The following is a 15,226-nucleotide window of genomic DNA, read 5'->3' as shown; positions in this document are numbered from 1 at the left end:
ACTTAATGGACAGTAAAGCAATTCTTAGGATTAATTGTCCAACTTCCAGACTGAGAAAAGGGGAAAGGGGGGAAGAGAAAGGAAAAATTAAATTCTCTGTTAGAGAAAGAGGTACCTAGAAAGACCTAACCGAAGCAGATTTCTCAAAGTCAACACAGATGTCAGCCTCCTAAAATTTTATTTAAGAGCAGAGGATGAGGCATGGGAGCCTACAGCGAAGAAAGGTGAAGACTCGTTCAAAAGTGGCATTAGAAAGTACATTTTCACTCAGACAGTAATAAATGTTTGGAAGAGTTTTGCAGACTGGGCTGTTGAGGCATCATCCATCAAAGATGATGAGATGCTGTTCTGGGAGAAAATGATGCAACTGTAAGTCTCACAGGGCAAATGCCTTTTTTGTTATCCCAGAAGATTTTATTCCCCACCCCCAGAAAAGAACCATTAAAAAACCACAAAAGCATCCAGTAACAAGTTGCTATTGAAACTATGATCTGTCAAGTCATTATAGAGTCACTCTGTTTGAGTTCTATCATTAGGTAGAACAGTTTAAAAAATGAAAATCATTATACTGAAAAGATAAGAAATTGTAGGTAACTTGTACAAACCCTGCCATATAACCCATGATCCATCCAAGTCAAAGAGAAGGCACCAAGCAAGTATGGCAGTGTACCAGAGGCTCACTAGATCTGCTGTTTCTTCAGTCAGGTGCTGCTACCCAGGATATTCATCAAGACCCTGATATACCATCATAATTTGTGAGCATGCTGTACTTAGGCTTATAGCTCTTAAGTTGTGCAGCCATACCATGTATAGTACAAGTAGGAATAGGGTTGCCAAATTCCTGGGCCAGACAGGGGTTCCCAAACCCAGGAGGTTCCCAACCCGCCAGCCCGCATTGGGCCGGCAGGAGGGATCCTCCCCTGACGTTGCCAGTGCAATGATGTCACTTACAGTGATGTCATTGTGCTGGCGATGTCACGCGCCGGCTGCTCTAGGAGCTTCCGAGGAAACTCTATGGATTTCCCCAATTCTCTAGCAATTTGGGAGGGAAAATGCTATAAGTTTTCCCTCCCAAATTGCTAGAGCGTCCAGGAAAACCATAGAGTTTTCCCGGAAGCTCCTAGAGTGGCAGGTGCATGACATCGCCGGTGCAATGATGTCACTTGCGAATAACGGAGGCTGTGGGGGACTTGGCAATTCTAAATGGGAGTAGAACTGCCAACTGTTGAAATCCCCAGAAATTTTGGAACAGTGTCTGGGGAGAGCAGCATATGGGTAGCGAGGAGCTCAGTGTGGATGTGATGTGTCTCTAATGTGTCTGTAGACTGTATAGTTTATTCTCATTTGCTCTCCAAAGCTTGTCATTTCCTCCAGGGAAAATGATTTCTGTAATCTGGAGACCCAATGTAATTTGGAGACAATTTCAAACTTTACCTGGAGCTTGGAAAACCCATCTAGGATTACAGTAAAATGCTGGGGCCAGGCAGCTGAGGCACAGAACATTTTAAAACTGATTATCTCATGGCAGTAACACCAGCAATGAAACATCACTTCTTACCTGTCACGATGTCAGTACACTATTGTCAAGCGGCGGTAGTATGGGTAGTGAATGGTTTGGGGCAGCCTCAGCTGTCTCTGTCTAGATTGACTGAGATATCTAATGTTAACTGTAATGATACTGCAACACACTTAGTAGAACATCACCTGCACTCAGTTTGATTTGTAGGCTGCCATTTCAAATACACAGTCAGAGCTAGAAGCACTGGTTTCATCTTGTTTCATCCTCTGTATCCAATCAGGACTTATCAACTGTCAGCAATACCTTCCTAGAGTCTAGAGTGGGGTGGCAGTAAAACATTCTGCACAAAGCTGCTCTTGTTGATTTTGAAGGAGAGGGTATAGCTCAATGGTAAGGCATATGTGGATGGTATTGTTCGATCCCTTGTTATTTCCAGATTTTAATTAAATGTTGGGTAGCAAGGTTGGAAAAAGTTTCTGCCTGAAAATCTAGAAAACCACAGCCAGTCAGAGTAGCTAATATTATGCAACAGCCTAACTCTGCACAAAGAAGGATTTATAATCAGTCAAAAAGGCAAGGGATAATTGGTTTAATAAATAAAAATTAGTCACTCTGCAACCCATGTTTGGCCTCTATCTTTACGTAGAAAAGGAGCCTTCCATTCCTGGTACTCCAGGAAGGTCTCCCATCCAAGTACTTGCCAGGGTCAACCTTGCTTACCCCTTCCAAGATCTGTATAATATAAAATATAAATTTTATATTTACTTATTTATTAAAACAATTATGCCATGCCTTTTTTTACTGATTCAGTTCTTAATAGGGGTCACAACAAATGGATGAAACCTGGTAAGAATTTTACTTTTCATAGAATCATAGAGTTGGAAGGGACCTCCAGGGACGACTAGTTTAACCCCCTACACAATGCAGGAAACTCACAAATACCTCCCCCTAAATTCACAGGACCTTCATTGCTGTCAGATGGCCATCTAGTCTCTGTTTAAAAACCTCCAAGGAAGGAGAGCCCACCACCTCATGAGGATGCCTGTTCCACTGAGGAACCACTCTAACGGTCAGGAAGTTCTTCGTAATGTTGAGCTGGAAACTCTTTTGATTTAATTTCAACCCATTGGTTCTGGTCCTACCTTCTGGGACCACAGAAAGCAATTCCACACAATCCTCTAGATTGGCGTTTCCCATCTGCAGGGTCGGGACCCGGCACCGGGCCACAGAAGCTTCTGTACTGGGTCATGGGGGCCTCCCGTCAAGGTCCCGCTGCTGGGCAGAGCTCAGCTGGGCCTACCACATCCGTACAGCGGCCCCAGGCTTCCCCGACACTGGGCAGAGCTGAGTGGGGCCTGCCACTTTTGCACGGTGGCCCAAAGCCTCGCCAACATTGGGTGGAGCTGAGCAGGGCCTGCCACTTCCGCACGGCAGCCCCAGGCTTCCCTGACGCAGGGCGAAGCTCAGCGGGGTCTGCCACTTCTGTGCAGTGGCCCCAGCCCTACCTGATGTTGGGTGCAGTTGAACATGGCTTGCTGCTTCAGTGCAGTAGCCTCAGGGCTCCCCAACACTGGGCGAAGCTGAGTGGGGCCTCCCCGACATCGGGTGGAGCTCAGCAGGGCCTGCCACTTCCATGAGGCGGCCCCAGGGCTCCCTGACGCTGGGTGCAGCTGAGCAGGGCCTGCCGCTTCAGTGCGGCAGCCCCAAGGCTCTCTGACAGAGCTCAGCAGGGCTGGCCACTTCTGCTTGGCGTCCCAAGAACTCCCCGACGGTGGCCGGAGCTGAGTGGGGCCTGCCACTTCTGCGTGGCGGTCCCAGGCCTCCTGACGTTGGGTGGAGCCAAGTGGGGCCTGCTGCTTCCATGCGGTGGCTCCAGGACTCCCCGACGCCGGGTGCAGCTAAGCGGGGCCGACCGCTTCCACTCGGCAGCCCCAGGGCTCCCCAATGCTGGCTGGAGCTGAGCGGGGCCTGCCACTTCCCCGTGGCGGCCCAAGGGCTCCCTGACGCCAGGCGGAGCTCAGCAGGCCAAGCTGCGCAGTGCAGAAAGTCAGCATTTTGAAGATGTGTTGCTCCCATCCCCTTTTCGTTTTTCTTTTTCTTTCAGTTCTTTTCTCTTTCTTTCTTCCTTTTTGCTTCCTTTCTTTCACTCCTCCCCTCCCATTTCCTTTCCCTTTTCTGTTTTTTTTTCAACTCTCTCAAGCTTCCTTCCTTCCTTCCTTCCTTCCTTCCTTCCTTCCTTCCTTCCTTCCTTCCTTCCTTCCTTCCTTCCTTCCTTCCTTTCTCTCTCTCTCTCTGTTAGTCTTTCTTTTCCCCTGTCTATTTGCTTTATTCCCACTCACCCTCCCTCTTTCTGTCAGTCTTTCTGTCTTTCTCTCTCTCTCTTTTTCTGTCAGTCTCTTCCCTGTCTCCTTCCTTCCTTGCCATTGCTAATTTGAGCAGACTGGGGTGGGGGGAGAAGCTTAAAATGCCCTGCCATTTCATGTTTTCACAGGCTGAGAGCATTTTATATTTTTAGTTTTCTGCTGTGTGATCCTTGTGCTTTTTCTTGATGTTTTAGTTAACACACAAAGTCAAAACCTTTAATAGCATAAGGATGTTCATTTTTAAAATTGCATTGCAAAATCCCACTATTCTCCTACCTTTCTTAAACAAAACATTGCAAGAGTTTTAAGTATGTTTGTACATCATTTCCTGTCTCCCGGCTCCAATCCCAAAATCTCCTGGCTCCACCCCCAAATTTTAGTGGGCCATGAAGGAGAAGTGTAAAAATAACCGGGCCACGAGGGGGGGGGGGAGTTTGGGAAACCCTGCTCTAGATGACAGCCCTTCAAGGACTTGAAGATGGTGAGGTCTTACCAGAGCAGAGTAAAGCGATACCATCACTTCACGTGATCTGGACACTATACTTCTGTTGATATGGCCCAAAATTACATTCGCCTTTTTAGCCACCACATCACACTGTTGACTCATGTTCAGTGTATGATCCACTAAGACCCCTAGATCCTTTTCACACATACTACTGCTAAGACAAGTCTGCCCCATCCAATAACCATGCAAGGGATTTTTCCTACCTAAATGCAGAACTTTACATTTATCCCTGTTAAAATTCATGTTATTGGTTTTAGCCCAGTTTTCCAGCCCCTCAAGGTCATCCTGTACCCTGTTTCTGTCTTCTACTGTATTTGCAACCCCTCCCAATTTAGTATCATCTGCAAATTTAATAAACATTCCCTCTATTCGTTCATCCTTCACTTTTATGTAACTAAAACAACAATATGTATACTGTGCTTCCATACTAACTGTACTGTGTAGATGGTGTTTACTTGCAGATTTCCTTACCAGAGCCTCAGACACTGGTCAAGCTTTTTCAGTGGGATCCAAATAAACTTACACAAAAACATACCCAAGAGAAAAACTAGAAGTTGACCTGTCAAGAATGAAGCTAGCAAAAACATTTTCCTGTTCAAAATTCTGACGCTATTGAAGGTTCCAGCAGACATGCTGACGGCACCAGTATTTTGTAAAATCTATCAAACTACACGTTACCTGTTGCAAAGCTATCTAATCCATCTTCCTGACAACCACCCTTTCTGAATATAACCCTCAGCGCAGGAGAAAATCACAGAGCCAGTGTGTTCTGCTAAACACAAAGAACTGGAATCCAATTTTATCGTGCCAGATATTTCTTTTTTAATCACCAATGACAAAAGATCCGTTGAAACACTCTAGCAGCATGACACTGAAAACCTCCAATTTTCCATTCAAGGTACTACATATGCATCAGAGTCTGGGTGTGAACTAAGGACCTGAGGAATAGACTTCACGCTAATATTAGGCCTTGTGGGCCAGGTCGCTCTTACATTTTCGAGAATAAAAACAGAGGGCAATTTAGCACAGCAGTTCTGTCTTGATGTGTATATAAAGCATTTATTTTATTGTGACAATATGTACTTTGAAGAATAGCAAAAGAAGTAGTTATGCTTAATGTGAGTTTCCTGACCTTAAACAGCAAGGGCTGTGCCAAAATAGAAAACTATATAATGTGTCAAAACATCTTTATTTTTCCGCCCTGGTGTCCCCATTTATAAACTAAGAGCAGGCCTATACATTATGTTACTCTAGCAATGTGGAGACCATATGAAATAACCCCTATGCAATAAGCCTTCTCAAATTGTAGACATATGTCCCAATCCACCTAGGGGTACCTGTGTTTGTGTTCTGAGTTGGTTGGTAAAAACTGATGCTGTGTAAGAAGGTCCTGATCCCAACCAATTCAAGTAAACAGCTCCTATCAGAACATATAATTTGGCACCAGAAGGGCCTCTTAGAAGTTGAGAGAAGCCCAGGCCACTTACCCCTTTTCGTGTATTTTCTGTATTTGTGTATGTGCATTCCCGGAAGACATGGCAACTTCTGGTGATCCCTACTGGGGCATGGAGGATATTCAGAGAAGTGGCTTGATACAGCCTGCCTCTGCCTACTGCTCCTGGTATTCCAAGGAGATCTTCCATCCAAGTACTTGCCAGGGTTGGCCCTGCTTAGCTTCTGATATCTGATGAGATTGGGCTTGCCTGGGCTATCCAGGTCAGCCCCCCCCCTTTTTTTGGTGTCCCGGTATATCAAAAAATGAAGAAATGAAGAAGCAAAAAAAGGTTACAAAGACTGCTGCTGGTGGAGATGGATATTAATTTGTAGTGTACACTACAGGTGGTGCGGTCTAGTAATAGGACACAAGTTTATAATTATATGATGAGTGTTTTCTTCTTCCAAGGCTGTTAGTGTATCTCTATATAATCTTATTTGGAAATAATATCAGAAGTCTAATAACTCTTAGGTTCTCCATCACAAATTAAAATGAATGAAAGGACAGGGCCAAATGGCCCTCCTGTCCTTCTGATCCTTGATAAACCCTGAATATCAGTTATTTGTTAGAAAATGAGAGAGGCAGCAGAGAGAGGTGTCAATTGGAAAAGGCATTTATATAAAATTCTAGCTAGACATAATTTCAGATAGTCCTTAACATTAAAGGCATAACATGTAGCACATGACTAAGTTGCCAGCTAGGGCCCCAGGGAGAATAGTAATGGATGAATGTATACATGGAAGCTTGAAGTAATAGCTGGCATACTGCAGTGCAGACCTGTGCTCGAGTGCCAGCTGGAAAGGAAGAGACAAAGATGCCACAGCTGTACTTGTGGGAGGGAGGGATTATGCCCAAAGAAAAGTGGAATTTTTTACCACTACAATTTTGATTCTGCTTTTGTGATGCTATATTTGTAGTGATCAATGTACAGTCTTCTATGGTCTGGTGGTCTACTTCTGAAAATATTTCATATTACATGTTTCTTTAAAATATGTGGGCATGGACAGGTATTCACTGATAGATGACAGGAGGGACATCAGTAGCCTGTAATGTCCAAAGCAGCCTTCCCCCTCCCCTTCAGGGGAATGGATCTCTGTGGTATGGAGATGAGTTGTAATTCTGGAAGATCTACAGGCTCTACCTGGAGGATGGAAAGCTGACTGATCTGATCACTGCAAATATTTACTTGCAAACAAGACTGCAAGCAGTTTTGTACCTGCACAGTTGCAGCATTCAGCATGGTGGCTGGGTAACTGCAGATCACACATGTCTGATTACTATGCACTGGATCATTATGTGATGTCTCTTAAAAGTAGCTAAATTGTGTGCATAGCTTTTCATAGAATCAGAATAATAGAATCATAGAGCTGGAAGGTACCTCCAGTGTCATCTAGTCCAACCCTCTGCACAATTCAGGAAATTCACAAATACCTCCCTGCCCACCTCCAGTGACACCTGCTCTATGACCAGAAGATACCAAAAAACATCTCCAGGATCTCTGGCAAAACTGCTCTGGAGAAAAATTGCTGCCTGACCCCAAAGTGGCTTGTTTTTGTGCCTGCTGAGTTGGCATCATTCCTCCCTCTTATCCCTTCCCCTTGCTCTTCTCCTTTCTTTCACCCTATAAAGCACTTTGATGGCTAAGTAAGTCAATTTCACCTCAGTTTCTTAGGCTTGGAGCTGCACTTCTTTAAAACTAATACACTAATAGTCCTCACTCCTATTGAAGATGAAATCAACCAAAGAAACCCTTGCTTAATTTCATCTTCAATCTACTGTTTGAGCTCTGTTAGTAAATCAGTTTGGAAGTTTGCAGTTCTAAGCAAAAGAATATTTATTGGCCACAGAAACTAAACAAGAGAAGAAAGGTTCCTGGCCATGGAGGAATCATGAATGAAGAAAACTTGTTTTGAGATTTTTGTTCCTGTTTGGGCAGAAAATGGTTTTGGGATTAGTCTTGACAAAAAGCATCATGAGGCATGCATATTCCAATTATGCCCAAACTTCCCTACCTTTTCTATTAATGGCTACTGGATCAGGCACCATAAAGGACAACGGGAGAGATTTCACATCTATAAATGACGCAATGTGATAAGCGTATGTTTTAGGGGTTTGAAGAAGGTGGACAGGAAAGGATGGTGTGAGCAGTGGACTGGGGGTAGGTAAGAGAGTGATGGGAAATCAGTACAAGAACACACATGTGCAACAGGACTTTCTTTGTACAACTGAAAACACATGTAAAATGTTTGACTGTGGGGATTACAACGTAGCACCTGTGGGCTGTTTTTTGAATCAAACCATCTGTATGATCAAACATCTCTGGTGAAACTTTAGGCACATAAATTATTAGTTGAATAACATTTCATGGTCCGAGTCTTCTGCAGCCCATGCTCAAAACTGAGCAAACTGAAAGAAAACCTGAACTCAGAAACCTGAACAGTAAAGCCTTGATCTCCATTGTGTTCCAAACGTTTAATGTCATTTACTTCATTTGGAACAATCTATACAATAGCATGTGTATAAATATTCTACGTAACTGTCCGATAATTGATGTAAAAGTGTAGTGCTATTTGTAAACACTGAAAGGCCTCCTGACAATTTCTGGTTTCATGTTAGTGTCATGGCTAGATTCCAGTATAGGGGAATTCCATCCTATCTATTAGCTTCCTCAGACCACTGCAACTCAATAGAATGTTCTTTATTCCCTGCTTTCTTGCACCACTGGTTTGCTGCTAATGGAATGCTCACTTAATACACATATATTTGCCCACATAATATGAAATTCAAGGCAATTTATTTCTTCCAAACCTGCTTGTGTGCATTTTGGGATTTCTTCTAGAGAAGGCAGTCTAAGCTCTTGCAACCCAAACCATTCAATCAAAGCTGTCGCGTATTCTGTCTTGTGTCTCTCAGTTCTCATAGGTAGCCACAAAATGGACAAAAGCTTAAAGACACTATCTTCAGGAGGCTCTGTGTAGAATTTGACAAACACTAGTTTCAAAAGCATTATATTTTAAACTTTTAATGTACAGGCTAAAACTAATGCATAAGTTTCTTGTTCTCCTACACAAAAAGGACAGCATTACTTCTTACAATGTGGGTAAGTGCTGCCAGAAGCATATACATTGGTTCATCTTCTGAAGAGTGCTTTCTTCCCTTTAATGTGAAGTGGGCTTTGAAAGAAGGAATACAATTTAAAGAAGTTTTTTTTTTTTGGGGGGGGTGAGATTTACTATTGTATGCAAAGCATTTTAACATTAAAAATGAGCATTGCTACTACATTTCAGTGAAGCCATTCACAAAACGGCACAAAAACAACAGGGCTGGGGTGCCTCCAGGTTTCTGCTTTTCCCAGCTCAAGTGATCAATTCCCCACCAGTTGCTGCGTGGGTGCATTTTGACCCAATGCTCCCTTCAATTTCCCCTTGCAGCTTCCAGGTCTCTAAAAAACAAGATCAGGAAGCTATGGTGGAAATTGGAGGGAGCTGCAGGTCAAAATGCACCCAACTGCTCAACTATAAAGTGTTTCTGGAATAAGGTCTTGCCAATCATTAAAGGGATAACAGGAGCTACTATTCCTAATTCTCTGGAGTCTATGCTGTTAAACTTTTGGGGAAATACAAACATTACTAAGTTACAGCAACATTTAGCAGCTTCTTTATTACTTGCAGATAAAATTGAGATAGCTCAATATTGGAAGAAAAGGAATGCTCCTACTGTTAGGAAATGGTTTATAAAAGTCTGGGACATCCTTGTTTCAGATAAATTAGCATCACAAATTCTTACAATTGATAATCCATTGTATAAGTCAAATTTCGAAGAGAAATAGTTTCCCATTTTTCAGTATGTAACTTCTCAAAGTAATTCATATTGTAAATTACCAAAGAGACACTTGAATTTCATTTACTATTGATTGTCTGATGGTTTTTCGGTAATGCTTAACTATGTCTGTATTATTTTGCATTCATTCAGTCTTGTTCAATTTTGATTAAGTTTTGCTCTGTAATTTTGAGGGTTTTTTATGTTTTTATTTTAAATAAACTATTTACAATTTAAAAACAACAACAACAAAAACAAAATGCACCCTTGCAGCAACTGGTGATTAATTGATTCTTGAGCTGGGGGAAGCAATTGCTAGTGAGGCATTGATGTTTAAGTGAAATTTTGAAATTGAACAGGGGGTTCTAGGGAAACTGCTGGGAAATTTTAAAAGAAAAAACAAACAAGAATTTTAATGAGAACAGAAATATTTCTGATGAGCAAACCAAGCAAATTTGGAAGCTTTTTGGGCAAAATAGCTGAGAAACTGGAGGAGAGGGAAAATAATTTGAATATTTAAACGCTTCAGGAGTAGGGAGGTGATCTCATGACTTCCATTCTGTCTCCATCCTGTTTAGAGGGGGAAATTTAGAAGGTGAAATTCCTCAAGATTACTCAAGGGCTTATTCTTTGTCTTATCTCCACCCCCCACCCCCGCTCTATTTTCTCTTCTGTCCTGCTGTTCTCTTTGCTCTATTTTCAAGTACGAAGGGGTCTAGCCTGCCCGGCAACAGACTGTGGGCTTCCTAACAGAACTAGTATCTAAACCAGGCCTTGAATTCAGCAGGAGCTCACAGGAGCATAGCTCCTGAACCCTTCTGAGAGTTCTCCCTCCTCTTCCCCACCTACCTACCTTGTCCACTGAATACTAGGTGCAGCTGCATAACAATCCCTGGATTAGTAGAGAGGGCAGCCAGCTAGCCACCAGGAGCTTTGCCATAATGCTTAAGAAGAATGACCTTGTTTATTGCTTGTGAAAATGAATTATGTTCATAAGCAATTAGTACAATAGCAAAAGATACAAGAAACTGAACTGTTGCTAATATTAACATTTTTTCACTTTCCCATGAGACTTTATTATACAACCCTGTCTTCACCTATTTCCACATGATGTGCATAAGTCTCAATAATTTTTGATTAGTGAATCATTTAAGCAATTTATAGCCTAACTCTCAGGCCTGCCAAAACAACCTAGAGCTGTTAGAGCTGCGGCTCATAAGAACAAGATTTCAGAGCAGAACTGGAAGTGCCATAAGAGGGCAGATTCTACAGTAAACAAAACACACAAAAACCTACCTGCTTAAGGTACTTTTTTTTCTTTAATAAAGTTTATTTAGAACATGCCACATACATATCACTCCACAAAAGGCGGGGGAGGGAAACGTAGTATTCTGGGATGTGGAGTAACAGTAAAATTTATTTTTTTAAAAAAAAACTTTTACAGTTGAGGGCAATATCAACAAAGAATCAAGGTAGGGAGAGTCAACATTACATCTCAAGTCTGACCAAAAAATTTGCCCTACAGAATATTTTGGAAACTACCCCATATCACAGGGGAAGGACCTCTACTACTCCCTCTTTTCCTGAGGTACCTGGGATCTACCAATAAAGAGGAAAAAGCTACAGGTTTACATACAAACTAGGGGGGCAAAGGAAACGGCCAGAGCAAATTCATATATGTATCACTCCATGCTAAAGAAAGTAGGGTTTTTAAAAAATATTATGGGACATGAGGTAAATTTTAACTATAAAACCCATAAAAAACAGTTACACAATCAAATTAAGTATCAACAAAAAATCTGGGAAGGAAAGGGCAACACTATGAAATATTCTTCTACTTTTCCTTTCTACTACTCTGCTCCTGGTACAGTTTCACCCAGGATGATAGTAACTATCCTTGAATCTCTGCAATAGTTAGCATCCTAACTATTGTTGGGGAGGGACGGTGGCTCAGTGGTAGAGCATCTGCTTGGGAAGCAGAAGGTCCCAGGTTCAATCCCTGGCATCTCCAAAAAAGGGTCCAGGCAAATAGTTGTGAAAAACCTCAGCTTGAGACCCTGGAGAGCCGCTGCCAGTCTGAGAAGACAATACTGACTTTGATGGACCAAGGATCTGATTCAGTATAAGGCAGCTTCATATGTTCATATGTTCATCCCTCAGCACCAGTGATCTGATCTTTTTGCATTGCCAGTATTACCAGACTATTTGGAAAATGTACATCACTCCAATTATATCCAAGTATTCAGGCAATTTAATCATTTTATATTTCTTTTCTCCTTGCTGATTGTTGTAATGAAATTACTTTTAAGGTAGCAAGATTTTGTGCCTCAGCATGCCTAATTAGAATATCATTGCTACATTTAACATTTTAATGGATTTTATTCTAGCAATGTATGCTCATACTTTTATTTAACATGCTTGGATATGTAACAAATATATATGTTTACATAATTGCTAATATATATCTTGAACTTGGATCATAATAATAAAGATAATGATGACCTGATCCCAGAAGAATTTCAGGACCAAATAACAGTGATGCAATTAATCCAAGGCAGTATTTTCTGTCTCTCACACTAAACTGGGCTTCTTAAACACAGAAAAAGTAGCTTGTATCCTCACCTGGGGCACAACTCCTTTACCTCTTCTGTTGAAGTTCCTATATTTTAGACTTACTTGCTGACAAGCTCTTTCTTCCTTACCATTCTCTCACTTCATCTCTGAGCTATATAAGCCTTCCAAACCAATTTGTAGTAGTTACATCTAGATGACTGGCAGACCATCTTCTTCCTTGTCAGGATTTTGAACAAGAAGTAATTCAGCTTAGAAATGGCCAAGAGAGTAGAAGGATTTCTTCCAGGACCATCCAGTCTTAGTCTTTTCCAATTGGAGGGTTTTATCTTAAAAGAAAAGTAACATTCTCTGCCCAAAGCTGTCAAAACTTTCCACCATTCCTTTGCACTGTAAACCCTTCCCCCTCCCTTCAAGAAAAGGCAGAGAGTTACAAAGACTGATGCTGATGCAGTTTTAGGTCCCCCCCCCATACTATGTATAATTGACATTTGGAGCAGCCCAGCGCAGGATCAAACAGAACCAGTCTAGTGAGTATCTGCTGGTCCACCATGCAACAGGCTTTAGAAAGTTGCTACAATGAAATAGACACAAGATCAAACCAAGCTTAATTCACCAGCCTCTATAGAACCCTTTGAATTGTATTTAATTGCATGAACATCCACACCACAAATTCATAGAATCATGGAATCATAGAGTTGGAAGGGACCTCTAGGGTCATCTAGTCCAACCCCCTGCACAATGCAGGAAACTCACGAACACCTCCCCCTAAATTCACAGGATCTTCATTGCTGTCAGATGGCCATCTAGCCTCTGTGTAAAAACCTCCAAGGAAGGAGAGCCTACCACCTCCTGAGGAAGCTTGTTCCACTGAGGAATCGCTCTAACGGTCAGGAAGTTCTTCGTAATGTTGAGCTGGAACTTCAACCCATTGGTTCTGGTCCTACCTTCTGGGGCCACAGAAAACAATTCCAAACCATCCTCTAGATGACAGCCCTTCAAGGACTTGAAGATGGTGATCATTTCACCTCTCAGCCTCCTCCTCTCCAGGCCAAACATCCCCAGCTCCTTCAACCTTTTCTCATAGGACTTGGTCTACCCCTCACCATCTTCGTCGCCCTCTTCTGGACCCGTTCCAGCTTGTCTATATCCTTCTTAAAATGTGGTGTCCAAAACTGAACACAATACTCCAGATGAGGTCTTACCAGAGCACAGTAAAGCGATACCATCACATCACATGATCTGGACACTATACTTCTGTTGATACAGCCCAAAATTGCATTTGCCTTTTTAGCCATCACATTGCACTGTATGATCCACTAAGACCCCTAGATCCTTTCTGCACATACTACTGCTAAGACAAGTCTCCCCCATTCTATAACCATGCATTGGATTTCTCCTGCCTAAATACAGAACTTTACATTTATCCCTGTTAAAATTCATTTTATTGATTTTAGCCTAGTTTTCCAGCCTGTCAAGGTCATCCTTTATCCTGTTTCTATCTTCTTCTCCCAATTTAGCATCATCTGCAAATTTAATAAGCATTCCCTCTATTCCTTCATCCAAATCATTGATAAAGATGTTGAACAAAACAGGTCCCAGGACAGATCCTTGAGGCACTCCACTTGTCACTCCTCTCCAAGAGGATAAGAAACCATTCACAAGCACTCTTTTTGTGTGATCTGTCAACCAGTTACAGATCCACCTAACAGTAACAGGATCCAAACCACATTTTACCAACTTGTCAACAAGGATAGTATGTGGAACCTTATCAAAAGCCTTACTTAAATCGAGATAAATGATGTCTAAAGCATTCCCCTAATCCAGCAAGGTAGTCACTTTCTCAAAAAAAGAGATCAGGTTAGTCTGACATGACTTATTCTTGAGAAAACCATTCTGGCTCTTAGTAGTCATATCCATTCTTTCTAAATGTTCCAGGACTGACTGTTTGATGATTTGTTCTAAAACTTTTCCAGGTATAGATGTCAAGCTGATGGGTTGGTAGTTACCTGGATTGTCTTTTTCCCCCTTCTTGAAGATGGAGACAACATTCGCCTGCTTCCAATCTTCTGGCACCTCTCCTATTCTTCAAGAATTTTCAAAAATAATAGCCAGAGGCTCAGAAATTACATCTGCAAGCTCTTTTAGAACCCTTGGATGCAATTCATCTGGCCCTGAGGACTTAGTTTCATTTAAAGAAACTAGGTGTTCATGTACTAAAGAACTGATGGAGCTCTAATGTATAGCAGTACCATTAGTCATAATTTACATTGCACACCTTGAATTATACATGCTAGCAGGATACCAGCAACCATGTGAATGACTATACTACTACATACTAAGTTCTGGTAGGGGTAGAACTATCATTTTATAATAACTTGAGCTAAGAAGGGTATTCCTTTTTAAAATTTTTGCTTATTTGGCTGAGCTTGGCTGAAGTGAACAAATAAATAAATGATTTCTCCAAGGCCAAAAAGAATTTAGTAGTTTAATGTGTATTACACAGAACACCGTTTTAGTTTCAGTGCATTCTGTCCCAACAATTAAACCCCACAATTTGCATAATTTATCTAGCTATGTGCTATGTTAGCTTAAGATGAATAGCCATAAAGTTGTATGATTTCCAAACCAACAGACGGAATGTGAACAAGTTATACAGAGTCAGACCACTGGAAAATCCTACCTAGTACTGTCTACTCTGTGAAAATTCCCCTGTTGGCTTGACAATTGAATTGAGTGATCATTGAGCCATTTGTCGATGTAGACTGGGAGGCTGCACATCTAGCAGAACAACATATATGGATGGCAAAGGAAAAAGAGCATAGGAATTGTATTTTTCCCAAGGCTGCTTTAACAGGATTTTATTCCCCTTTAGGAGCTCTGTTTTTACAGTAGAAAGATCCAGCCACCACCCCCCCCCCCCAAGTTTATAATTTGCTTCCTAATTTTAGGCT

At 41.8% G+C, this 15,226-nt stretch overlaps 1 protein-coding gene across 2 annotated transcripts in view; it reads right to left on the bottom strand.

Moving 5' to 3' along the window:
- MMP16 (matrix metallopeptidase 16) overlaps positions 1-15,226 on the bottom strand; it is a 287,970-nt gene that overhangs the window by 46,101 nt on the left and 226,643 nt on the right. The window lies entirely within an intron of this gene.

This window comes from Heteronotia binoei, chromosome 7 (assembly GCF_032191835.1).
Source record: "Heteronotia binoei isolate CCM8104 ecotype False Entrance Well chromosome 7, APGP_CSIRO_Hbin_v1, whole genome shotgun sequence".
NCBI classification, from domain to species: domain Eukaryota; kingdom Metazoa; phylum Chordata; class Lepidosauria; order Squamata; family Gekkonidae; genus Heteronotia; species Heteronotia binoei.
This window is presented reverse-complemented; position numbering and strand designations above follow the sequence as displayed.